This window comes from Bufo bufo, chromosome 11 (assembly GCF_905171765.1).
Source record: "Bufo bufo chromosome 11, aBufBuf1.1, whole genome shotgun sequence".
NCBI lineage: Eukaryota > Metazoa > Chordata > Amphibia > Anura > Bufonidae > Bufo > Bufo bufo.
Window position 1 is genome coordinate 72,225,418 of NC_053399.1, and position 26,758 is coordinate 72,252,175.

At 48.4% G+C, this 26,758-nt stretch overlaps 2 protein-coding genes, 1 long non-coding RNA gene and 1 pseudogene across 3 annotated transcripts in view; 3 read left to right on the forward strand and 1 right to left on the reverse strand.

Moving 5' to 3' along the window:
• Nucleotides 1-26,758, forward strand: part of LOC120981622 (NACHT, LRR and PYD domains-containing protein 3-like) — a 3,400,916-nt gene that overhangs the window by 567,193 nt on the left and 2,806,965 nt on the right. The gene's annotated exons all lie outside the window — the stretch shown is intronic.
• The window catches only part of LOC120981623 (NACHT, LRR and PYD domains-containing protein 12-like), an 840,242-nt gene that overhangs the window by 92,094 nt on the left and 721,390 nt on the right, over nucleotides 1-26,758 (reverse strand). The window lies entirely within an intron of this gene.
• LOC120981626 overlaps nucleotides 1-26,758 on the forward strand; it is an 83,202-nt gene that overhangs the window by 16,423 nt on the left and 40,021 nt on the right. The gene's annotated exons all lie outside the window — the stretch shown is intronic.
• Nucleotides 15,670-15,850, forward strand: LOC120982622 (annotated as a pseudogene).

The following is a 26,758-nucleotide window of genomic DNA, read 5'->3' on the forward strand; positions in this document are numbered from 1 at the left end:
TTGTTCTACATGTCTTTGATAAAAAAAAAAATGTTTGGGTAAAAAAAAAAAATGGTTTGGGTAAAAGTTATAGCGTTTACAAACTAGGGTACAAAAATTTGAATTTCCACTTTTTGAAGCAGCTCTGACTTTCTGAGTACCTGTCATGTTTCCTGAGGTTCTACAATGCCCAGACAGTACAAACACCCCACAAATGACCCCATTTCGAAAAGTAGACACCCTAAGGTATTCGCTGATGGGCATAGTGAGTTCCTAGAATTTTTTATTTTTTGTCACAAGTTAGCGGAAAATGATGATTTATTTATTTATTTATTTTTCTTACAAAGTCTCATATTCCACTAACTTGTGACAAAAAATAAAAACTTCCATGAACTCACTATGCCCATCACAAAATACCTTGGGGTGTCTTATTTCCAAAATGGGGTCACTTGTGGGCTAGTTATACTGCCCTGGCATTTTAGGGGCCCAAATGCGTGGTAAGTAGTTTGAAATCAAAATGTGTAAAAAATGGCCGGTGAAATCCGAAAGGTGCTCTTTGGAATGTGGGCCCCTTTGCCCACCTAGGCTGCAAAAAAGTGTCACACATCTGGTTTCTCCGTACTCAGGAGAAGTTGGGCAATGTTTTTTGGGGTGTCATTTTACATATACCCATGCTGGGTGAGATAAATATCTTGGTCAAATGCCAACTTTGTATAAAAAAATGGGAAAAGTTGTCTTTTGCCAAGATATTTCTCTCACCCAGCATGGGTATATGTAAAATTACACCACAAAACACATTGCCCAACTTCTCCTGAGTACGGAGATACCAGATGTGTGACACTTGTTTGCAGCCTAGGTGGGCAAAGGGGCCCACATTCCAAAGAGCACCTTTCGGATTTCACCGGTCATTTTTTACACATTTTAATTTCAAACTTCTTACCACACATTTGGGCCCCTAAAATGCCAGGGCAGTATAACTACCCCACAAGTGACCCCATTTTGGAAAGAAGACACCCCAAGGTATTCGCTGATGGGCATGGCGAGTTCCTAGAATTTTTTATTTTTTGTCACAAGTTAGCGGAAAATAATGATTTTTTCTTTTTTATTTTTTTTTCTTACAAAGTCTCATATTCCACTAACTTGTGACAAAAAATAAAAACTTCCATTAACTCACTATGCCCATCAGCGAATACCTTGGGCTGTCTTCTTTCCAAAATGGGGTCACTTGTGGGGTAGTTATACTGCCCTGGGATTCTAGGGGCCCAAATGTGTGGTAAGTAGTTTGAAATCAAAATGTGTAAAAAATGGCCGGTGAAATCCGAAAGGTGCTCTTTGGAATGTGGGCCCCTTTGCCCACCTAGGCTGCAAAAAAGTGTCACACATCTGGTATCTCCGTACTCAGGAGAAGTTGGACAATGTGTTTTGGGGTGTCATTTTACATATACCCATGCTGGGTGAGAGAAATATCTTGGTCAAATTCCAACTTTGTATAAAAAAATGGGAAAAGTTGTCTTTTGCCAAGATATTTCTCTCACCCAGCATGGGTATATGTAAAATGACACCCCAAAACACATTGCCCAACTTCTCCTGAGTACGGAGATACCAGATGTGTGACACTTTTTTGCAGCCTAGGTGGGCAAAGGGGCCCACATTCCTTTTATGAGGGCATTTTTAGACATTTGGATCCCAGACTTCTTCTCACGCTTTATTGCCCCTAGAATGCCAGGGCAGTATAAATACCCCACATGTGACCCCATTTTGGAAAGAAGACACCCCAAGGTATTCAATGAGGGGCATGGCGAGTTCATAGAAATTATTTTTTTTTGGCACAAGTTAGCGGAAATTTATATATATTTTTTTTTTCTCACAAAGTCTCCCTTTCCGCTAACTTGGGACAAAAATTTAAATCTTTCATGGACTCAATATGCCCCTCACGGAATACCTTGGGGTGTCTTCTTTCCGAAATGGGGTCACATGTGGGGTATTTATATTGCCCTGGCATTCTAGGGGCCCTAAAGCGTGAGAAGAAGTCTGGAATATAAATGTCTAAAAAATTTTACGCATTTGGATTCCGTGAGGGGTATGGTGAGTTCATGTGAGATTTTATTTTTTGACACAAGTTAGTGGAAATGAGACTTTGTAAGAAAAAAAAATAATATTTCCGCTAACTTGGGCCAAAAAAATGTCTGAATGGAGCCTTACAGGGGGGTGATCAATGACAGGGGGGTGATCAATGACAGGGGGGTGATCAATGACAGGGGGGTGATCAGGGAGTCTATATGGGGTGATCACCCCCTGTCATTGATCACCCCCCTTTAAGGCTCCATTCAGATGTCCGTATGTGTTTTGCGGATCCGATCCATGTATGGATCCGTAAAAATCATACGGACATCTGAATGCAGCCTTACAGGGGGGTGATCAATGACAGGGGGGTGATCAATGACAGGAGGGTGATCAATGACAGGGGGGTGATCAGGGAGTCTATATGGGGTGATCACCCCCTGTCATTGATCACCCCCCTGTAAGGCTCCATTCAGACGTCCGTATGTGTTTTGCGGATCCGATCCATGTATCAGTGGATCCGTAAAAATCATACGGACGTCTGAATGGAGCCTTACAGGGAGGTGATCAATGACAGGGGGGTGATCAATGACAGGGGGGTGGTCAGGGAGTCTATATGGGGTGATAAGGGTTGATCAGGGGTGAATAAGGGGTTAATAAGTGACGGGAGGGGTGTAGTGTAGTGTGGTGCTTGGTGCTACATATTGCTGAGCTACCTGTGTCCTCTGGTGGTCGATCCAAACAAAAGGGACCACCAGAGGACCAGGTAGTAGGTATATTAGACGCTGTTATCAAAACAGCGTCTAATATACCTGTTAGGGGTTAAAAAAATCGCATCTCCAGCCTGCCAGCGTAAGATCGGCGCTGGCAGGCTGGAGATCCACTCTCTTACCTTCCGTTCCTGTGAACGCGCGCGCCTGTGTGCGCGCGTTCACAGGAAATCTCGCGTCTCGCGAGATGACGCACGGATGCGTCCAGGAGGAATGAATCAACCACCTTCCGGACGCATCCGTGCGTTAGGCGGTCGGGAGGTGGTTAAGGACCCATGACGTACTGGTACGTCATGGGTTTAAACTGCGATTGCGGCGGGGGTTAATTGTGACAGGGTGCTGTCACGGACGGTGTACAGGAAACAAGACAATGCAATATAATCAATGACTCACTGGATCCACAACTAAGGAACAAAAAGGGAGACCCCTGCATGAGACCTGCCACTCTCCCTGACTGCTCAGCCTATGCGAACACCCCAAAGGTGGATGGGCGCATATCCACGTACCTCGGCTATCTAATACCTGAAGACCCTACAATAGTGAGGGGACACGACCACCGGCTCCCTACACTAGACACGGAGGGAGTCAGGGTCTCCTTAAATCCAGCAGACAGAAAATCACAAATAAAGGAACAGCTCTTATCTTGCAGAGGACTGGGAAATAGGAACAGCATGCACACACACTCCAGGAAGTTGTATAAGCCGCACACTACTGCATTATGGGGAGGAACTTAAAGGGAAGCAATCAGTCCAACTGCATGACAGCTGAGATAGACTAACGAGATGAGGAACTGAAACCAAAACAAAGAAACCCAAGGAGGAGGATCTGAAAGACTCCTGTCAGAGCTTCTCAGCTGTCTGGTTGTGACAGTACCCCTCCCTTTACGAGTGGACTCCAGACACTCAGAGCCCACCTTCTCAGGATGGGACCTATGGAAAGCCCTGATGAGACGAGTGGCCTTAATGTCCGTCACTGGGACCCACATCCTCTCCTCAGGACCATAACCCTCCAAATGAACGAGGTACTGGAGGGAACCGCGGACAAGACGAGAATCCACAATCCTAGAGACCTGAAATTCAAGATCAACCATAATCGGAGGAGGAGGCAAAGGCGAGGGTACAATAGGTTGAACATAAGGTTTCAATAAGGACTTATGAAAAACATTATGGATCTTCCAAGTCTGAGGAAGATCAAGACGGTAGGCAACAGGATTGATCACAGACAGGATCTTGTAAGGCCCAATAAACCTAGGACCCAACTTCCAGGAGGGAACCTTCAATTTGATATTTTTGGTAAACAACCACACCAGATCACCAACATTCAGGTCCGGACCAGGCACACGTCTCCTATCTGCCACACGCTTATATCTCTCACTCATGCTCTTTAGATTATCCTGAATCTTTTGCCAAATAGATGACAAAGACGAGGAGAATCTGTCCTCATCAGGTAAACCAGAAGACCCCTCTCCCGAGAAAGCCCCAAACTGCGGATGAAACCCATATGCACCAAAAAATGGTGACTTATCAGAGGACTCCTGACGACGGTTATTTAAAGCAAACTCAGCAAGGAACAAAAAAGAACACCAATCCTCCTGATTCTCTGCCACAAAACAGCGCAGATATGTCTCCAGATTCTGATTGACGCGCTCTGTCTGGCCATTCGACTGCGGGTGGAAAGCAGAAGAGAATGACAACCGAACCCCCAAGCGAGAACAGAAAGCCTTCCAGAATCTGGAAACAAACTGCGTGCCCCTATCAGAGACTATGTCTGAAGGAATACCATGCAATTTGACAATGTGGTCAATAAATGCCTGCGCCAGCGTCTTAGCATTGGGCAAACCAGGAAAAGGGATGAAATGCACCATTTTGCTAAAATAGTCCACCACCACCAGAATCACAGTCTTCCCCGAGGAACGAGGCAAGTCCGTTATGAAGTCCATGGACAGATGTGTCCAAGGACGGGAAGGAATGGGTAAGGGAAGGAGAGGACCTGATGGCCGTGAATGAGGGACTTTGGCACGAGCGCAAGTCTCGCAAGCTGCCACAAAACCCTCAACCGACTTACGAAGCGCAGGCCACCAGAATCTCCGAGCGATGAGATCCAGTGTGGCTCTTGCCCCCGGGTGCCCAGCAAGGACCGTATCGTGGTGTTCCTTAAAAATCTTGTGTCTCAAAGCGAGAGGCACAAACAACCTCCCAGGAGGACAAAGATCAGGAGCCTCTGACTGTGCTGCCTGCACCTCTGCCTCCAATTCAGGAAAAAGAGCAGAGACCACCACACCTTCAGCCAAAATGGGACCCGGGTCTTCAAAATTCCCACCTCCCGGAAAACAACGTGACAGGGCATCTGCCTTCACATTCTCAACCCCAGGGCGGAACGTGACAACAAAATTAAACCTTGAAAAGAACAAAGACCATCTGGCCTGTCTCGGGTTCAGACGCTTGGCTGACTCCAAGTAGGCCAGATTTTTATGGTCAGTAAACACGGTAATAGGGTGTCTGGCTCCCTCTAGCCAATGGCGCCATTCCTCAAAAGCCAACTTGATGGCCAACAATTCCCTATCTCCCACATCATAATTTCTCTCTGCGGAGGAGAGTTTCTTCGAGAAAAAGGCACACGGTTGCCATTTGGCAGAAGAGAAACCCTGAGACAAGACCGCACCCACCCCTACCTCAGAAGCATCAACCTCAACTATGAAGGGTAACGAAATATCAGGTTGTACCAGGATGGGAGCGGAAGCAAAACTCTCCTTGATATTAGAAAACGCCTTACGCGCCTCTACCGACCAGGAAGAAAAATCTACCCCTTTCTGGTCATATCAGTGAGTGGTTTAACAACAGAGGAATAATTTAAAATAAATTTCCTGTAATAATTGGCAAAGCCCAAAAAACACATCAGCGCCTTCTGATTCTCAGGAAGCTCCCACTCAAGCACAGCGCGGACCTTCTCGGGGTCCATGCGAAAACCAGAAGCAGAGAGAAGAAACCCCAGAAATTGAATTTCTGGAACCGCAAACACACATTTTTCCAGTTTCGCGTATAATTTATTCTCCCGCAGGATGAGCAAGACCTGACGTAAGTGTTCCTTATGAGTCCTGAAATCAGGAGAAAAAATCAAAATGTCATCCAAATACACTAATACAAATTTTCCTATTAAATGATAAAGAATGCTGTTCACGAAATGCTGAAAAACGGCTAGGGCATTAATCAAACCAAAAGGCATAACCAAATTCTCAAAATGTCCCTCAGGGGTATTGAAAGCCGTCTTCCATTCGTCTCCTTCTCTGACCCTGACCAGGTTGTATGCCCCTCTTAGGTCTAATTTGGAAAAGACTTTAGCCCCAACAACCTGGTTAAACAGGTCCGGGATCAGAGGAAGCGGATAAGGGTCACGAATAGTGATACTGTTCAGCTCCCTGAAATCCAGACAAGGTCTTAAAGAACCATCTTTTTTCTTAACAAAGAAAAAACCAGCGGCAACAGGTGACTTCGAGGGTCGTATGTGTCCTTTTCTCAGACTCTCAGAGATATAAGCACGCATAGCAACCCTCTCAGGTTGGGAAAGATTGTATAAACGAGATTTAGGCAGCTTGGCGCCTGGGATGAGATTAATAGGGCAATCGTACTCCCTGTGCGGAGGCAAATCCTGAACTCCACTCTCAGAGAAGACATCCGAAAATTCAGAGAGGAAAGGTGGTACAGTCTTAGTAGAAACCTCAGAAACAGATGTCATGAGGCAATTCTCTCTGCAAAAGTCACTCCAACCATTTATTTGCCTCGCTTGCCAATCAATGGTGGGGTTATGTTTAGTGACCCAGGGTAGCCCCAACACTAGAGGAGTAGGCAAACCGACAAGAAACTATAAGGGGCAGTATACTGAGATAAAAATATTATTTTAATGAAAACTGGGAGATAAAATGACAGCCCCACAGACAAACAACACGAAAAACCTATGCGCATTCGCCAGGCGCACGTAATAGTGCCGCACCAGGCGAGTGAGTAAGAGTTAGAAGACAAACACACACATATATATATATAGGTGACGGACACGTCTGATGGTAACAGAAGGCGGGCAGAACAGTATGGAGACCAAATAAACTGGCCCTATTGCCTCCCTGCTTGTCCTAAGTCACCCTATAGACTATGTCCTAAGGACGGGGTCCAAAAAGCCCCGCAAGGGGTGGCCCAGACAGGAACTCTCTCCCTGTTAAATGACCCTGATCAGGCCCTAGCAGAGGGGAGAGTATCCGTCCGAAGGAATGGCATATACAGCAGAATACAAAAAAATGAGTAAAAATACCCCACTCAGTCACCCCAGAAAGGGAAAGGAGGGTGGGAAAATACTCATGTGTCCCGACGCGTTTCCTCACTGGAAGCCCCAAGATTCATCAGGGGACACGGGGCAAGAATGGCAGTTATCCTATTCAGGCTGGATAGCCCAGGAGCAGGAAAATGGCCTGCGTAAATACTTCAGTCCTGGTGTGGCTGAGTCTAAGGATAACACAAAAGCAAAAAACAAAACGCCAATGTAAGTCACATAACCTAAGCAGACCTCCATTTGACCACCCACAGGGGGGGGGGGGGGGGGGGGCGGGTTCAGGAGGAGAGGTACTCACGTGTATGGTTGGCAGCAGTCAGCATACAGCTATGTATCCACCTTCACAGCTAGGACCCAGGGTGGTGGTGTCCGCTGTGTTGGGGTGACCATGGGGCCCTGTTTAGCGTCCCATAATCACCGACGCCTCCCTATGACGTCAGAGGAGGCGTGTTGCGGCGAGACCATGCAATCGCACGGGCGTCCGTTCGCGCATGCGCACTCGGCGCCCATGCGTTCCATAGGGCCCAGAGTGGAACGCAAAGCTGTGCTTCCCTACCATGTGACCGCCGCAGGACGCCGCCCACAAGGCTGATGCGTCACGGCGGCGGTCACATGATCGGAACCAAGCCACAGCAGACGCGCTCCTGGTGATAGGCATGCCGGGTAAAGCGCCTTACTTATTAAGTATAGAACCCACCAGGGGCATCCTCGATATCTTGTAACATGCAGAACCGCTCCCCCGGGCTGCATGCCTCAAGGCTGGGTCACTCCCCCATCAAGGGTGTATCAATAGGGGGCAACACAGTGCTCGTAGTGGCTAAAGTAATAGGACAAAGGAGAAATACACCAAGGGGGGGGGAGGGGAAACTGAGAGAATCACCTCAACCATATATGAAAGCCCTAACCCCCTTGTCCCTATTACATATGGGGACCTGACGGTACACGTCCAACATCCCCAAAGTTGAGACCAAAGATACAGGGGTTAAATGGCCGTACATCCCGGCCACGGAAATAAGACAAAAACAGCCAGCACTCAGAGAAAACAGCTATAGTTGATCTGTTCATTAAGGCCAAGGTGGGCGACCGTGTTGAGGGTAAACGTCCACCAACATTCCCTCTGCAAGATATGTCGGTTCCAATCGCCTCCCCGTATGGGTTTGGGTACCCTTTCGATTGCCATAAACCTGATTGCCGAGACACGTCGATCGTGAGCAAGCTGTACGTGACGTGCTATGGGGGTATCCCTACTATTACGGATGTCCCCGAAATGTTCCCCCATGCGTTTACGCAATTCTCTAAAGGTCTTACCCACGTATAGGAGCCCACATATGCATGTCACAAGGTAAATCACACCAACTGTGCGACAGTTGATAAAGCCCTTCACCTGGTAAACCGTGTTGTTGGGTTCCCCAGTGAAGCTTTTACCTTGTGACAGGCTACCACAGAAACTACACGAACCACACCTGTGACAACCAGTCACGGGTGTATTAAGCCACGTCCAGGCTTGGCTGGTGGAGTAAAATGGCTATGAACCAGACGGTCCCTCAGATTACTGCCTCTCCTAAACGTTAAAGAAACTGTGGGACTGAGGACATCTGAGAGATCTGGGTCCATAAGAAGGGTATCCCAATGTCGGGCCAAGATTCTCTTGACCTGAGAGGCCGCCGCGTCAAAAGTACCTACCAACCGGACAATACCTTCAGGTTCGCTCGTCACCCCAGTTGTAGGGTGGAGGAGCTCGGTTCTCGTACGGATCTTAGTTTTTTCGTACGCCAGTCTCAGGGTCCTGTCCGGATAACCCCTCTCCTGGAATCTCAGTCTGAGATCCCTAGCCTGGCATTTAAAATCGTCGAGTTCCGAGCAGTTACGTTTAAGCCTGAGGTATTGTCCGGTTGGGATCCCCTTCTTAAGGGGGACAGGGTGACAACTGTCCCACCTCAACAGGGAGTTGGTCGAAGTTGGTTTCCGATAGATGGATGTGCTCAGGCCTCCTCTATGATCCCTGCAGATCACCACATCTAAGAAGGGGAGGCGGTCCCTGACAATCACGGAGGTGAATCTGAGATTGAAACAGTTGGAATTTAACTCAGACATGAGTCTGCCGAATTCGCCCTCTGGTCCGCTCCACAGGACGAAAATATCGTCTATGTAACGTGACCAGAGGGCGATATGCTCGGTGAACCACGGAGATGGGTCCCCGAACACGACAGACTCTTCCCACCACCCCAGGAGTAGGTTGGCATAAGACGGGGCACAAGAACTGCCCATCGCCGTACCCCTGAGCTGGTGGTACAGTCGGCCATCAAACAGAAAAAAATTATTCAATAGAATAAAATTCAACAGTGCAAGGGTAAACTCATTATGCTTCGTGAATTGGTGACCCCTGGTTTGGAGGAAATGGCTAGTGGCTTCCAACCCACAGTCATGTGGGATGGAGGAGTATAAGGCCTCTACATCGATGGAAGCCAGGAACCAGTGAGGTTCGATGCAGATGTCCTCCAACTTCCCCAAAAGATCCCCGGTGTCCCTCACATAGGACGGTAGGGATGACACAAAGGGACGTAGCACCTCATCTACATAAACGCCACAATTCTGGGATAGGCTCCCCACTCCCGAGACAATGGGTCGTCCTTTTAAGGGGACAGTCTCCTTGTGCACTTTCGGTAAGCAATAGAAAGTGGCTGTGACAGGGTGAGACGGATACAGAAAATCAAACTCCTCCCCACTGATTAGAGAGGCTTTTTTGGCGCTCTCAAGAATGTGTCTGAGGGTCCTTTGTAGATCATTAGTCGGGTTATGAGTAAGTATCTCATACCCCCTAACATCTTCCAGGATCGAGAGACACATGCTTTTGTATGCCGCCAAGTCCAACACGACAACGTTGCCCCCCTTGTCTGAAGGTTTAATGATAATATCTTTATCACCTTCCAGACTGGCGATGGCCCTTCTCTCCTCCCTACTACAATTGAACCTAGGGGGGACCGGATGTATAGTGGCCAAATCTGCGGTGGTGTGCTGGAGAAACACATCCACGCAAGATACGTCACCCATGGGGGGCATGCGGGTACTTCTGTTCCTAAGGGACGTGAAGGGGCCCAGCCCCTCTGCATTGGGTGGGGCCTGATCGAGGTCAAAGAGGAGATGGACGTCCTTCAAGATGTCGACAGGCACACCCAGTTCTCGACTTTCCCTCTTCTCTTTCAGTTTGTAAAACTTGTGCCACTTTAATCTCCGGGCAAAAAGGTGTAGGTCCCTTGTCCACCGGAAAATATCAAATTTATTTGTGGGAACAAAAGATAATCCCCGTCCCAACAACTTGAGTTCGGTCTGTGTGAGTACACCGGAGGAGAGATTAATAACCCGTTTGTCCACACAGAGCGAAGGGGGGATAGTAGAGTTATGTATGTTGTCTACGGCTGAGTGTTCCGGCTCCTGAGGGGATAGTAGTGTGCCCCTTGGTCTAAAAAAGGTGAACCCGATGTCGGTGCTGGGACGTGTTGAGGAGGGTTTTGTGGGTTCTGTCTAGGGCGGTTACCGCGTCCCTTGGACCTGTATGCACCCCGGCCTCGCCCCCTATTCTTGGGGTATCTTTCCCTCTCCACATCAGAAACGTCTGTGTCGGTGGAGGAAAGATCTGTATTCTGCGTGGCGGGTGGATTGGTCAAAAATTGATAGGCCTTATTATCCCGGAAGTCCTGGAAGTCCCTGTTGAACTGTTTATGTTTGCGGTCCTTTAGCTGGTATTGATACCGTTCAACCGTGTTCTGAAGTTGGGCTTCCTTGACAGCAAACTCCGATTCTGACTGGAACTTCTTAGCAACCTCAATTTGTTCATCGAGGCTGTTTTCTGCTCGAGTCAGAATCAGTTTCTCCTCATCCAGGAGAAGTTGCATGAGTTTAAGGGAGCTGGATGTGGCTTCCCTCTCCCATTTTTTCAAGAATTCAGGACTCCTACTGCGGTGTCCGGGAGTGAGGGTAATCCGAAGACCCCTAGGTACGATGCCCTGTCTAATGTAATGTTCAAGGCCTTGAACCTCCCACCATGAACTGATATGTTCCCTATAGAGCCGGGTCAGCTCAGAAAAGGCACCGTTCAGAGTGGGAGTATACTTTTTCTGAACAAAGGTTTGCTCAGAAAAAACAACACTGGCCTCTGAGACCCAGATGTTCCTGTCCAGTCCCGTGGACAAAAAGCCGGACATACCCCTGAAACTAAATAAGAAAAAAGGTGGTCAGTAGGGGGATATGGGAACAACCCCCTAAATACTGCTAAGGTACAAAAGTCAAGAAACTATAAGGGGCAGTATACTGAGATAAAAATATTATTTTAATGAAAACTGGGAGATAAAATGACAGCCCCACAGACAAACAACACGAAAAACCTATGCGCATTCGCCAGGCGCACGTAATAGTGCCGCACCAGGCGAGTGAGTAAGAGTTAGAAGACAAACACACACATATATATATATAGGTGACGGACACGTCTGATGGTAACAGAAGGCGGGCAGAACAGTATGGAGACCAAATAAACTGGCCCTATTGCCTCCCTGCTTGTCCTAAGTCACCCTATAGACTATGTCCTAAGGACGGGGTCCAAAAAGCCCCGCAAGGGGTGGCCCAGACAGGAACTCTCTCCCTGTTAAATGACCCTGATCAGGCCCTAGCAGAGGGGAGAGTATCCGTCCGAAGGAATGGCATATACAGCAGAATACAAAAAAATGAGTAAAAATACCCCACTCAGTCACCCCAGAAAGGGAAAGGAGGGTGGGAAAATACTCATGTGTCCCGACGCGTTTCCTCACTGGAAGCCCCAAGATTCATCAGGGGACACGGGGCAAGAATGGCAGTTATCCTATTCAGGCTGGATAGCCCAGGAGCAGGAAAATGGCCTGCGTAAATACTTCAGTCCTGGTGTGGCTGAGTCTAAGGATAACACAAAAGCAAAAAACAAAACGCCAATGTAAGTCACATAACCTAAGCAGACCTCCATTTGACCACCCACAGGGGGGGGGGGGGGGGGGGCGGGTTCAGGAGGAGAGGTACTCACGTGTATGGTTGGCAGCAGTCAGCATACAGCTATGTATCCACCTTCACAGCTAGGACCCAGGGTGGTGGTGTCCGCTGTGTTGGGGTGACCGGCAGCGAGTAGGGGCGACAAGCGCCCCTTTATAGAGGCCATGGGGCCCTGTTTAGCGTCCCATAATCACCGACGCCTCCCTATGACGTCAGAGGAGGCGTGTTGCGGCGAGACCATGCAATCGCACGGGCGTCCGTTCGCGCATGCGCACTCGGCGCCCATGCGTTCCATAGGGCCCAGAGTGGAACGCAAAGCTGTGCTTCCCTACCATGTGACCGCCGCAGGACGCCGCCCACAAGGCTGATGCGTCACGGCGGCGGTCACATGATCGGAACCAAGCCACAGCAGACGCGCTCCTGGTGATAGGCATGCCGGGTAAAGCGCCTTACTTATTAAGTATAGAACCCACCAGGGGCATCCTCGATATCTTGTAACATGCAGAACCGCTCCCCCGGGCTGCATGCCTCAAGGCTGGGTCACTCCCCCATCAAGGGTGTATCAATAGGGGGCAACACAGTGCTCGTAGTGGCTAAAGTAATAACATTTTTCCAGTTTCGCGTATAATTTATTCTCCCGCAGGATGAGCAAGACCTGACGTAAGTGTTCCTTATGAGTCCTGAAATCAGGAGAAAAAATCAAAATGTCATCCAAATACACTAATACAAATTTTCCTATTAAATGATAAAGAATGCTGTTCACGAAATGCTGAAAAACGGCTGGGGCATTAATCAAACTAAAAGGCATAACCAAATTCTCAAAATGGCCCTCAGGGGTATTGAAAGCCGTCTTCCATTCGTCTCCTTCTCTGACCCTGACCAGGTTGTATGCCCCTCTTAGGTCTAATTTGGAAAAGACTTTAGCCCCAACAACCTGGTTAAACAGGTCCGGGATCAGAGGAAGCGGATAAGGGTCACGAATAGTGATACTGTTCAGCTCCCTGAAATCCAGACAAGGTCTTAAAGAACCATCTTTTTTCTTAACAAAGAAAAAACCAGCGGCAACAGGTGACTTCGAGGGTCGTATGTGTCCTTTTCTCAGACTCTCAGAGATATAAGCACGCATAGCAACCCTCTCAGGTTGGGAAAGATTGTATAAACGAGATTTAGGCAGCTTGGCGCCTGGGATGAGATTAATAGGGCAATCGTACTCCCTGTGCGGAGGCAAATCCTGAACTCCACTCTCAGAGAAGACATCCGAAAATTCAGAGAGGAAAGGTGGTACAGTCTTAGTAGAAACCTCAGAAACAGATGTCATGAGGCAATTCTCTCTGCAAAAGTCACTCCAACCATTTATTTGCCTCGCTTGCCAATCAATGGTGGGGTTATGTTTAGTGAGCCAGGGTAGCCCCAACACTAGAGGAGTAGGCAAACCGCTAAGGACGAAACATGACACATCCTCAACATGAGCATCACTCACAATTAAACAGATATTGTGAACTATGCCCTTTAATGATTTCTGAGAAAGTGGAGCGGAATCGATAGCAAAAACAGGAATATCCTTTGCCAAAGTGCATACCTGGAAACCATGAGTTATTGCAAATTGATTATCAATGAGATTGACAGCTGCTCCACTATCCACAAAAATCTCACAAAAAAATGCTCTTGCTCTCTAGCGCCACCCTAGCAGGCAGGACAAAACGGGAACTACAAGCAAATGGAAAACCTTCAATTTCCACCTCAACCCTGCCAATAGTAACAGACGGAACATTTTTAAAAGATTTTTTCCTTTTTGCTTCTTTATTACTCCCAGGTTCTACAGTGTCTGAGGTGTGTATTAGGAGGTTATGCAGCGGCTGAGGTGTATATTAGGAGGTTCTGCAGTAGCTGAGGTGTGTATTAGGAGGTTCTGCAGCCACTGAGATGTATATTAGGAGGTTCTGCAGTAGCTGAGGTGTATATTAGAAGGTTCTGCAGCAGCTGAGGTCTGTATTAGGAGGTTCTGCAGCAGCTGAGGTGAGTATTAGAAGGTTCTGCAGCAGTCAGAGAAACATCAGTTGTGACTGGATTAAATCAGCTTAACGGCAGCGATCGAAGGACGGCAATCCCAATAGCCCCCTGATGTATCCCATTCACGGTGGTGCACAGCTGGAGAGAAGCACGGGCGAATATGCACAAGTTCAAAAGGAGAAGACAAGAAGCGGCGCTCACCAGTGTGAAGTTCAGACTTGATGCTTTATTCGGTTAAATCAGATTCCAAGTGCTTGCGGCATGGGGCAGACGAACAAACTACACGCACCAAACAGCGACGGACGTTTCACGCTACTTGCGCTTCGTCAGGCTGTACGTCAGCACGTATGTTTGCGCCGCCTTCTTAAGCACGAAAACAGCGTGTTGTCATGGAAACCAACACCATTATCATGCCCATGGAAGTAATTTGGACTGCATCTCATTCACAGGTTTGGAGATAGTAACTGCTCCTCTGCAGGGATTGATAGACATCGCCTCCTGCTGCAGAGAGAAGCAAGGTGGATTCTGCGGACTCGAGCGCTAGGTGAGCCGGCTTTAAATGACAGAAATGACGTGAGTGTCTTCCTTTAAATGTTGTTGTGTCACATGTGCATATATGATACTGCTATTGCTGGTCCATGGGGAAGGGTGACACATAGAGATGTCACGAACATAAAATTTTCCATTTGCGAACGGCTAACGCAAATTTTCGCAAATGTTCGTAAACGGGCGAACCACCATAGACTTCAATAGGCAGGCGAATTTTAAAACCCACAGGGACTCTTTCTGGCCACAATAGTGATTGAAAAGTTGTTTCAAGGGGACTAACACCTGGACTGTGGCATGCCGGAGGGGGATCCATTGCAAAACTCCCAAGGAAAATTACGTAGTTGACGCAGAGTCGGGTTTTAATCCATAAAGGGCATAAATCACCTAACATTCCTAAATTGTTTGGAATAACGTGCTTTAAAACATCAGGTATGATGTTGTATCGATCAGGTAGTGTAAGGGTTACACCCGCTTCACATTGACAGACCAAACTCCCCATTTAACGCACCGCAAACAACCGCAAACAGTCCATTTGCTCAACCGCAAACTCCCCATTTGCACACGTCCTCACTGACGTCATTGAAGGTCTCTTCCTCCACCCAGCCACGTACAACACCAAGGGTCCCAGAAAGGTGACAACAAGCCCCCTGGGACGCCTGCTGTGGTTGGTCTTCCACCTCCTCAAAGCCACCTTCCTCCTCTTCTTCAGACTCCTCTCTCTGCGTTGCCGTAGGTCCAGCAATCGACGACGACAAGGCTGCTTCTGGTGGTGATGGTGACCACAACTCTTCCTCATCATGCTCATCTACAGCCTGATCCAGCACTCCTTGCAGGGCACGCTCCAGAAAAAACGCATATGGGATGAGGTCGATGATGTTGCCTTGGGTTTGACTGACCAGGTTTGTCACCTCCGGAAAGGACGCATGAGCCTACAGCCATTGTGCATGAGCGTTCAGTAACGCGGCCAAAAATTCCTCTTTTTTTTTAAATAAAAAAAAATCTGTTCTTAACAGTTTAATCTCTGTTTTGTCCCCTATCAGGGGCCGGTGGATGGAATAGATTTTAGGAACCGGGAGATGGAAAAAGATGCTTGGTTGGTCCTCTTACTTCCAATTTGGGGCACTGCGCGTACGCCTTGCAATGTACTGTGCCACCAGATATGAGTGGTGTGTTAAGTAGTACTATTCCTATCAGTTTAATCCCTGTTACGTCCCCTATTAGGGGACGTGTATGGAATAGATTTTAGACAACCGCAAAGAGTTGTCAATAGTTGACACACTGTATAGCAGATAGACGAGAGAAACGCGGCACTCAACAGGATCTGATGGATTTTTGGAAAGCTTTATTGCTTCAAAGTAGCATAGATGCGCAGGCTGGGGAGCGGAATGGCCTTGTGGTGTGAGTCGGCGGTGACGGCCGTTTCGCGCGTAACTCGCGCTTCCTCAGATCGCTGTGACGCACAGGCGCACCGCCGTGCATTTAAGAGCAAGCCGCTGATCATAGCCAAGGTGACCAATCGACGCTCCACAGGTGCGCTGTTGTGACTGATACAAAAAAGGGGGATACATAGTAAAAGCATGCAAATCAGCACTGAAGCACAACATAGCAACACAATATCTATCCTGGAGGCGACAAATTCACAAAAGCATATCAGGGTAATGGGAAGATACGAAGATAAGAAAATACACAGAGATGCAGTCTGTCACTGATATGATAAATCCCATTACACACTATAAGCCCGCTCTGTTGGTTGGTAGAGCCTCCCGTCGCGGCAGGGGGCATCAGCTGAACCCACCCAGAAGGGATGGGTCCCACGGCTACATTGCCAGCGTAGGGGGGGGGGGGGCTAAGCAGTGAAGCCATGGTAGACCCCATAGTGTCCTGTGTGGAGGTGGGAAAGCAAAGGGGCCTAAAGAAATACAGCCATGTCGTTTTTATCATTCAAACCATGTAATCCCATGGCACCAGTCCTGATGATCCATCGAGCCTCCCGCTGTAACAGGAGGCGGTGGCGATCTCCACCCCTAGGGATGGGTCCCACGGCCTCTATGCCAGCAAAAGAGAGGCTGGACGGATCACCATTGTGGGCCTTATAGTTTTACCAATGTAAAACCTACTGCTATGGCTTTCAACCCCAAATCATGGGAAATCCTTGTGTATAGACTCTCCACGTCTAAGGACACAAGGCGGAATTCCTCCCGCCACTCAAAGTTATTGAGGGCGTGGAGGAAGTCCCCGGTGTCCTTTAGATACGTGGGAGTGCCTCTGAGTAAAGGCCTCAACAGCCAATTAGTGTACCTAGAGATGGGTTCAGTCGCTGATCCCATTCCGGAGGATGGGACAGCAACTTATGTATTTTCGGGACAAAATACCAAGCCAGATTTTTAGGAAACTTGGGGGTCAATCTCTCCAGGATACTCTTGGGCAGAAATTGTATGTCGACATACTTGGCAAGGAGTGACTGCACCCTGGCCAGTATAGATGGGACAGGGTTGTCACTAAGCTTTTCATATTCACTTCTGTCTTCCAATTGCCTGGAAGCTTCCTCCAGATAATAGGCCTTGGTCATCAGGACCACATTGCCCCCTTTGTCGGCGGGCTTGATAACGACGTCATCAAGACCACCAAGCCATTGTAAAGCAACCCGTTCCTCACGAGTAATGTTAGGGGGTGCCACTGGGTAAATCAGTGCACGTACATCCCTAAGTACTCTTTTATGGAAGAGGTCAATGGCTGAGCCCGCCGGCATAGGGGGGAGAAAGGTGGACCTTATGCCGCCCGAAAACAAAGCCTGAAACTCAGGTACAGCAGTATTGTCGCTCTCAATATTCGCGAGAAACTGAATACATTGGATCTCCTCAGTATCAAATCAATGCTGCAGATGGAAGTCAGCACAAGACATGTGTGCAGGGACCTCACCAGGTAATGGTAGGGGACGTGTAGAGCTACTTTCTGCAAACATTTTTCTCAAGAACAATTTGCGCACTGCTCTATATAGATCCACTTCGAAATCAACGGGGTTGAATTGTTCCACTAAGCTGTATCCCAATCCTCTCTGGAGGAGTGAGAGACAGCTCGGGGGCAATTCATAAGCAGTGAGATTAATGACAATACTAGGAGAGTCCTGTGTGGGCGGGGGTAACTGAGATGTCTCTACTGTTTCCAGGAGACTTGTCTCCTCCTTCTCATGGATTTACGGACTTGGGTACTCCTTCCTTTTTCGTTTCCCTCATCCCCTTCGGGTTCTTTTCCTAAAGGGGGGCCGTTGTTAACCCGAGCAGTTGTTCCCTTTTCTGGAGGAAGCTTCCAGGCAATTGGAAGACAGAAGTGTATATGAAAAGCTTAGTGACAACCCTGTCCCGTCTATACTGGCCAGGGTGCAGTCACTCCTTGCCAAGTATGTCGACATACAATTTCTGCCCAAGAGTATCCTGGAGAGATTGACCCCCAAGTTTCCTAAAAACCTGGCTTGGTATTTCGTCCCGAAAATACATAAGTCGCTGTCCCATCCCCCGGGACGACCTATCGTCGCCGGAATGGGATCAGCGACTGAACCCATCTCTAGGTACACTGATTGGCTGTTGAGGCCTTTACTCAGAGGCACTCCCACGTATCTAAAGGACACCGGGGACTTCCTCCGCACCCTCAATAACTTTGAGTTGCTGGAGGAATTCCGCCTTGTGTCCTTAGACGTGGAGAGTTTATACACAAGGATTCCCCATAATTTGGGGTTAAAAGCCATAGCATTGGTTCTGAGTCGCTCTGACAAGAGTCCTGTTTTTTCACAGTTCATACAGGAATCCCTAGATCTAATACTTACCAACAACGTCTTTCAATTTGACCATCAGTGGTACCGCCAGATACAAGGTACAGCAATGGGCACACCAGTGTCGTGCACTTTCGCTAACCTGTATCTGGCGGTATTTGAAGAGACATATGTCTTCTCCGTGGGAAACCCTTTTCTGAGGTATGTCCACCTCTACCTGCGTTACGTGGATGACGTGTTCTTGATCTGGTCGTGCAGTGAAGGGCTGTGTAGGCAGTTTGTACAGTACCTCAATGAGACCAATAAAATGAACATGAAGTCTACCCTCAACTTTGGTGGCACACCCTAGATTTTCTGGATGTGAGGGTCACTGCAGTTGATGGTGCGCTGCACACAACAGGCTTCCGTAAGCCCACCGCAACCAATTCGCTGCTCCACCAGACCAGTTTTCATCCCCCAGCAGTGAAGGATGCTGTCCCTTTTGGACAGTTTATCCGCTTACGCAGGATAAATAGCACCGACCAAGACTATTTCAGGCAGGCCCACCAACTCAAGGATAGGCTGCTTGAAAGGGGTTACCCTAGGAGGGACGTGATCGATGCCTTGCATCATGCTGCTCTCCACCCACGTCATAGTCTCCTCAGGGACAAGATCCAGGACAGGTTTGCGTTTATTTTCAAATTTAGTCCAGCTGCAGACATAGTGAGACAAGCAGTGTTAAATAACTGGGACCTCTTGAAAGGCGAGTCCTCTCTTGGGGGCGAAGTTTCAAGAAGACCCCTTATTACTTTGAAAAAGTGCCACACTTTAAAAGATAGATTGGTCCACAGTGTTTTGAGACGTGCCAAGCAGACTAATTGGCTGCAGAGCAGAAAACCTCAGGGTAATTATAAATGTGGAACATGTTCTTTCTGTTCCCACAACTTGCAGGGAAAAATACTGTCCTTGGGGGAGGGGGGGTAACACACAAAGTCAAAGACTTTATCACCTGTTGCACCTCTTATGTAGTCTGTTATACTTTGTACCTGCAGTAGGTTTTACATTGGTAAAACTATAAGGTCTTTATTTGAACAAGTACAGGAGCATTTGAGTTCTATCAGGACAGGCCGTGGTTCGCCCCGCCTGATTGACCATGTCCGTGTTGCCCACAATGGTGATCCGTCCAGCCTCTCTTTTGCTGGCATAGAGACCGTGGGACCCATCCCTAGGGGTGGAGATCGCCACTGCCTCCTATTACAGCGGGAGGCTCGATGGATCATCAGGACTGGTGCCATGGGATTACATGGTTTGAATGATAAAAATGACATGGCTGTATTTCTTTAGGCCCCTTTGCTTTCCCACCTCCACACAGGACACCATGGGGTCTACCATGGCTTCACTGTTTGTGTCCGGGTGACCTGCCATGGTGGCTCCTGCTTAGGCCCCCCCCCTCCCCTACGCTGGCAATGTAGCCGTGGGACCCATCCCTTCTGGGTGGGTTCAGCTGATGCCCCCTGCCGCGACGGAAGGCTCTACCAACCACCAGAGCGGGCTTATAGTGTGTAATGGGATTTATCATATCAGTGACAGACTGCGTCTCTTTGTATTTTCTTATCTTCGTATCTTCCCATTTCCCTGATATGCTTTTGTGAATTTGTCTCCTCCAGGATAGATATTGTGTTGCTATGTTGTGCTTCAGTGCTGATTTGCATGCTTTTACTATGTATCTCCCTTTTTTGTATCTGTCACAGCAGCGCGCACCTGTGGAGCGTCGATTGGTCACATTAGTGATGATCAGCGGCTTGCTCTTAAATGCACGGCGGTGCGCCTGTGCGTCACAGCGGTCTGAAGAAGCGCGAGTTACGCGCGAAACGGCCGTCACCGCCGACTCACACCACAGGGCCATTCCGCTCCCCAGCCTGCGCATCTATGCTACTTTGAAACAATAAAGCTTTCCAAAAATCCATCAGATCCTGGTGAGTGCCGCGTTTCTCTCGTCTATCTGCTATACATTGAATGTCTGCCTGCACGCTGAGCACCACACTACCTGGGTCTGTTTGTGGAGCCGCAGTTCCACTTCCAAAGCTACAAGGGGCTTAGGTGATTTATTGATTGAGCAGTGCCGCTGTCCTCCTTTACTCTCCTCTCATCACCAATAGTTGACACACTCATGACATAAATTTTATTCCTCTATGTGTCAATCTTGGTGTAGTGATGACTGTGCTCGTGCGCACGTTTGGGAGATTGCAGGAGATGGGGGTTTTTCAAAGTCTATGGTCGTGCTGAGGTAGTTCAGTGACAGTTAAGTGACCCAGAAATCAATGATTCTGCAGTGTGGGCCCATTGTTGGCCTAGTAGGCTTTAATGATCACCTTAGATGATCACAAAGAAAATTAATGTTTTTTCTATGCAAAATTATCCAGCCGATCGCTTTTAGTCTGTTCACAATGAAGCAACGACCTTATCATCTGGGGTGTGCCAACATTGCCATTGCCAACACACTCATAGAAGTGGTCGCTTCATTGTGATACGCAAGCCCCTTCACCACAACAAGGTAACGATCACGAAGGGGATTTGACACATGTATGTGCCTTTTTTTTTGTTTTGTTTTTGCTGCCACAGTGCAGCACCAGAGGCCAGAAAAATTTGGCATGTACACATGCCTGAAAAATTAGGTATAGTTGCAGCCGCTGCTGTAGCAGCGGCCAGAAAAAATTATGTTTTCCAGGCAGAAAGTGCACTAAAACATTGTGGCTTGAACCCTAGTTGGTGGCAGATAAGTCACGCAAGTCATCTGGCATTCAGAGATTAAATACAGCAGTGTGGGGACCATTTTTAGCCCAAGGCAGCTCATCTCATCACCAGGCCTTTTTTAGTCAAATGTATCGCCCACTGTCAGTCCCTTCGGGATCCATGCCTCATTCATCTTAATAAAGGTGAGGTAATCTAGACTTTTTTGACCTAGGCGACTTCTCTTCTCAGTGACAATACCTCCTGCTGCACTGAAGGTCCTTTCTGACAGGACACTTGAAGTGCCAGAAGTTCTATCGCAAATTGGGATAGCTCAGGCCACAGGTCAAGCCTGCACACCCAGTAGTCAAGGGGTTCATCGCTCCTCAGAGTGTCGATATCTGCAGTTAAGGAAAGGTAGTCTGCTACCTGTCGCTCGAGTCGTTCTCTGAGGGTGGACCTCGAAGGGCTGTGGCGATGCATAGGACTTAAAAAGCTCTGTATGTCCTCCATCAACAACACATCTGTAAAGCGTCCTGTCCTTGCCGTCGTGGTAGAAGGAGGATTACTTTCACCTCTTAGATTCCCGTTGTGCTGTGACATCACCCTTATATGCTGTGTAAAGCATAATTTTTAATTTATTTTGGAACTGCTGCATCCTTTCCGACTTGCGGTAATTCAGTAACATTTCAGGTAACATTTCAGGCACTTTCTGCTTATACCGGGGGTCTAGTAGCGTGGCCACCCAGTACAGGTCGTTCTCCTTCAGCCTTTTTATAGGAGGGTCCCTTAACAGGCACGACAGCATGAAAGACCCCATTTGCACAAGGTTGGATGCCGGGCTACTCATGTCCCGTTCCTCATCCTCACTGATCTCACTGAAAGTCTGTTCTTCCCCCCAGCCACGTACAACACCACGGGTACCAGATAGGTGACAACGAGCACCCTTGGATGCCTGCTGTGGTTGGTCTTCCTCCTCCTCCTCAAAGCCACATTCCTCCTCTGACTCCTCTTCCAGTGTTGCCGCAGGTCCAGCAAGCGATGCTGATAAGGCTGTTTCTGGTGGTGATGGTGACCACAACTCTTCCTCTTCATGCTCATCTACAGCCTGATCCAGCACTCTTCGCAGGGCACGCTCCAGGAAGAAAACAAATGGAATGATGTCAATGATGGTGCCTTCGGTGCGACTAGATTTGTCACCTCCTCAAAAGGACGAATGAGCCTACAGGCATTGCGCATGAGCGTCCAGTAACGTGGCAAAAAAATTCCCAGCTCCGCAGAGGCTGTCCTAGCACCCCGGTCATACAAATACTCGTTGACGGCTTTTTCTTGTTGGAGCAGGCGGTCGATTATTAGGAGTGTTGAATTCCAACGTGTCGGGCTGTCGCAAATCAAGCGCCTCACTGGCATGTTGTTTCGCCGCTGGATATCTGAAAAGTGCGCCATGGCCGTGTAGGAACGCCTGAAATGGCCACACACCTTCCTGGCCTGCTTGAGGATGTCCTGTAAGCCTGGGTACTTATGCACAAAGCGTTGTACGATCAGATTACACACATGTGCCATGCAATATCAACTTGCCCAAATTCAATGCCGCCAACAAATTGCTTCCGTTGTCACACACCACTTTGCCGATCTCCAGTTGGTGCGGAGTCAGCCACTGATCCACCTGTGCGTTCAGGGCGGACAGGAGTGCTGGTCCGGTGTGACTCTCTGCTTTTTAGGCAAGTCAACCCTAAGACGGTGTGACACTGTCGTATCCGGGATGTGGAATAGCCCCTGGTGAGCTGGGGGGGGGGGTGCAGTTGATGTGGAGCAAGACGCAGCAGCAGAAGAGGACTCAGCCGAGGAAGTTATCGAAGAGAATGGAGTAGGAGGAGTAGACGAGGTGGCAGCAGGCCTGCCTGCAAGTCGTGGCGGTGTCACCAACTCCTCTGCAGAGCCACGCATTACATGCTTGGCAGCCGTCAGCAGGTTTACCCAGTGCGCAGTGTAGGTGATATACCTGCCCTGACTGTGCTTTGTAAACCAGGTACCAGTGGTCAGATAGACCCTTGCCCCAACACTGTGTGCCAGACATGCCATGACTTCCTTTTGCACAATCGAGTACAGGTTGGGGATTGCCTTTTGTGCAAAGAAATTTCGGCCGGGTACCGTCACAACCAGACAGCTGATAAGCTCTGACAGAAGCCTTTCAGAACCTCCTCCTTGAGTTTTCTTTGTTTTGGTTTTCAGTTCCTCATCTCGTTAGTCTCTCTCAGCTGTCATGTAGTTGGACTGATTGCATCCCTTTAAATTCCTCCCCATAATGCATTAGTGTGCGGCTTATACAACTTCCTGGAGTGTGTGTGCATGCTGTTCCTATTTCCCAGTCTTCTACAAGATAAGTGCTGTACATTCATTTGTGATTTTCTGTTTGCTGGATCCCAGATGACCCTGACTCCCTCCGTGTCTAGTGTAGGGAGCCGGTGGTCGTGTCCCCTCACTATTGTAGGGTGTTCAGGTATTATATAGTCGAGGTACGGGGATATGCGATCATCCACCTTTGGGGTGTTCGCATAGGCTGAGCAGTCAGGGAGAGTGCCAGGTCTCATCCAGGGGTCTCCCTTTTGTTCCTTAGTTTTGGATCCAGTGAGTCATAGATTCTTTTGCATTGTCTTGTTTCCTGTACACCTTCCTTGACATTATAAGCCGCCAAAACCGTCTTAAGCATGGATCCGGTTTCACTTTTGGCTGAACGCTTCCAGGGTCTTTCATTGGAGGTAGCTTGCGTTCATGGAGTTTGTTCTGAGCCTAAGATCTCGCTGCCGGATACGTTCTCTGGGGGTAGTGAAAATTTAGTGCGTTTTAGAGAGGCTTTTAAACTCCATTTTCGCCTTCTTCCCCATTCCTCTGGTGATGAGGAACGGAGGGTGGGGATCATTATATCGCTGCTCAGGGGTAACGCTCAGTCCTGGGCCTTTTCGCTGCCGAAGGGGGCACGGCCCCTTCGTTCAGTGGATGAATTCTTTTTAGCCCTGGGTCAGATATATGATGATCTGGATCGTATTGCTCTGGCTGAGTCTAGACTACGTCTGTTATGCCAGGGTAAACAATCCGCAGAGATATACTGTTCAGAATTTCGGAGATGGGCAGCAGATACGGGTTGGAATGATGCTGCACTCCGAAGTCAATTTTGCCATGGTCTTTCAGAGGGATTGAAAGATGCATTTGCCTTTCATGAAAGACCTACCTCCTTGGATTCTGCTATGTCTAAGGCTGTTCGTATTGACAGGCGTCTTAGAGAGAGAGGAGAGACCTCTCCTTCCTGTCATACTCAGTCCCGGGACAGTGCAGCGGTCTCATTCTGTGCACAGGGGTCTCAGTCGCTGTCACCCTGTCACGGAACCATGAACCAGACGTACAACAAGGGATAAGTGAAAATAAGAAGGCTTTATTGAAAATAAAGCTGTAAAGCAAAAGTCCAAACGGATGGTGAAACCGAAGCAGAGTCTTTGCAAAGCCAGAGGTCAGGAACCAGAAGGGTAGTCAGACGAAGCCAGGATCAGGAACCAGCAGGGTAGTCAGACGAAGCCAGGATCAGGAACCAGCAGGGTAGTCGGACGAAACCAGGATCAGGAACCAGCAGGGTAGTCGGACGAAACCAGGATCAGGAACCAGAAGCAGCAGCAGTCTAGAAGCATGTGAACACAGGAGGACCAAGCAAGGAACTGAAGCCACAGACCTCCTATATATATGAGCTAGGCATCCAGCTCCTCCCAGTGGGAAGGAGGAGCCGCAGGGTGGGAGGCTACAAGAAACCCAGAAACCAAGATGGCCGCCAGCACATGTCAAACGAAGGAGAACAGCAAGAAGGTAAGACCATGACACACCCCCTTCTGAGCAGGAGTCCATGCAGCTGGGGTTGATTGCCTCTGACAATAGATGATTCAGCCCGCAGGGGAGGGTTTGTTTTTGTTGTGGAGGTATAAATCATCTGGCAAATGTTTGTCCCTCTAGGAGATTCAGGCAGTTTTCTGGGAGTAATAAAGAGACAAAAAGGAAAAAATCTTTTAAAAATGTTCCGTCTGTTACTATTGGCAGGGTTGAGGCGGAAATTGAAGGTTTTCCGTTTGCTTGTAGTTCCCGTTTTGTCCTGCCTGCTAGGGTGGCGCTAGAGAGCAAGAGCATTTTTTGTGAGATTTTTGTGGATAGTGGAGCAGCTGTCAACCTCATTGATAATCAATTTGCAATAACTCATGGTTTCCAGGTATGCACTTTGGGAAAGGATATTCCTGTTTTTGCTATTGATTCAGCTCCACTTTCTCAGAAATCATTAAAGGGCATAGTTCACAATATCCGTTTAATTGTGAGTGATGCTCATGTTGAGGATGTGTCATGTTTCGTCCTTAGCGGTTTGCCTACTCCTCTAGTGTTGGGGCTACCCTGGCTCACTAAACATAACCCCACCATTGATTGGCAAGCGAGGCAAATAAATGGTTGGAGTAACTTTTGCAGAGAGAATTGCCTCACGACATCTGTTTCTGAGGTTTCTACTAAGACTGTACCACCTTTCCTCTCTGAATTTTTGGATGTCTTCTCTGAGAGTGGAGTTCAGGGTTTACCTCCGCACAGGGAGTATGATTGCCCTATTAATCTCATCCCAGGCGCCAAGCTGCCTAAATCTCGTTTATACAATCTCTCCCAACCTGAGAGGGTCGCTATGCGGGCTTATATCTCTGAGAGTCTGAGAAAAGGACACATACGACCCTCGAAGTCACCTGTTGCCGCTGGTTTTTTCTTTGTTAAGAAAAAAGATGGTTCTTTAAGACCTTGTCTGGATTTCAGGGAGCTGAACAGTATCACTATTCGTGATCCTTATCCGCTTCCTCTGATCCCGGACTTGTTTAACCAGGTTGTTGGGGCTAAAGTCTTTTCCAAATTAGACCTAAGAGGGGCATACAACCTGGTTTGGGTCAGAGAAGGAGACGAATGGAAGACGGTGTCATGCCCCACTCTGACGATGTGCGGAGGTCAGCCAGGATTGCAGCACGAGTCTAGTATTTGTTTTGATGCTGTGCTGGATCCGCCTCGCATCAGGTGCACTGGGTGGAGTCATTAGTTTAAATAGTCTCCAGCCAAGGTGCTCTGAGCGGATTATACTCTTCATTGTGGTCTTGGAAGGAAGGTTGGCTGTTTTTTTTCCTGCTCTCAGCAGATAAGTGTATTTTCTTGTTTGGTTGTTTATGTCATCTATCCCATCCAGGTTCTGTGCGAGCTGGCAGCTCCTTTCTCCCCACTTCACCATCTCAGGGAGTTCAGGGTTCTGTTAGCATAGGCTGGTGGACACAGCAAATCTACCATCAAGATTTGGTCTGTGGGCTGAGCATTGTAGGGAAAGAGGTCAGGGATAAATTAGGAGGTGACCCTTCCCCCGTCTCTCGTCCAGAGCCTGGTTGGTGTGTTATCTGTTTAACTGTGCACATCCGCCGTGACATTATAATCCGCCATACTGTGACCGCCATTTCTCAGTGTTTATGGGATGGCGTCAATTGAAGCACTGGTTGACCGCATGCAGGGTTTGTCCCTGGAGGTTGCGGATCTACGT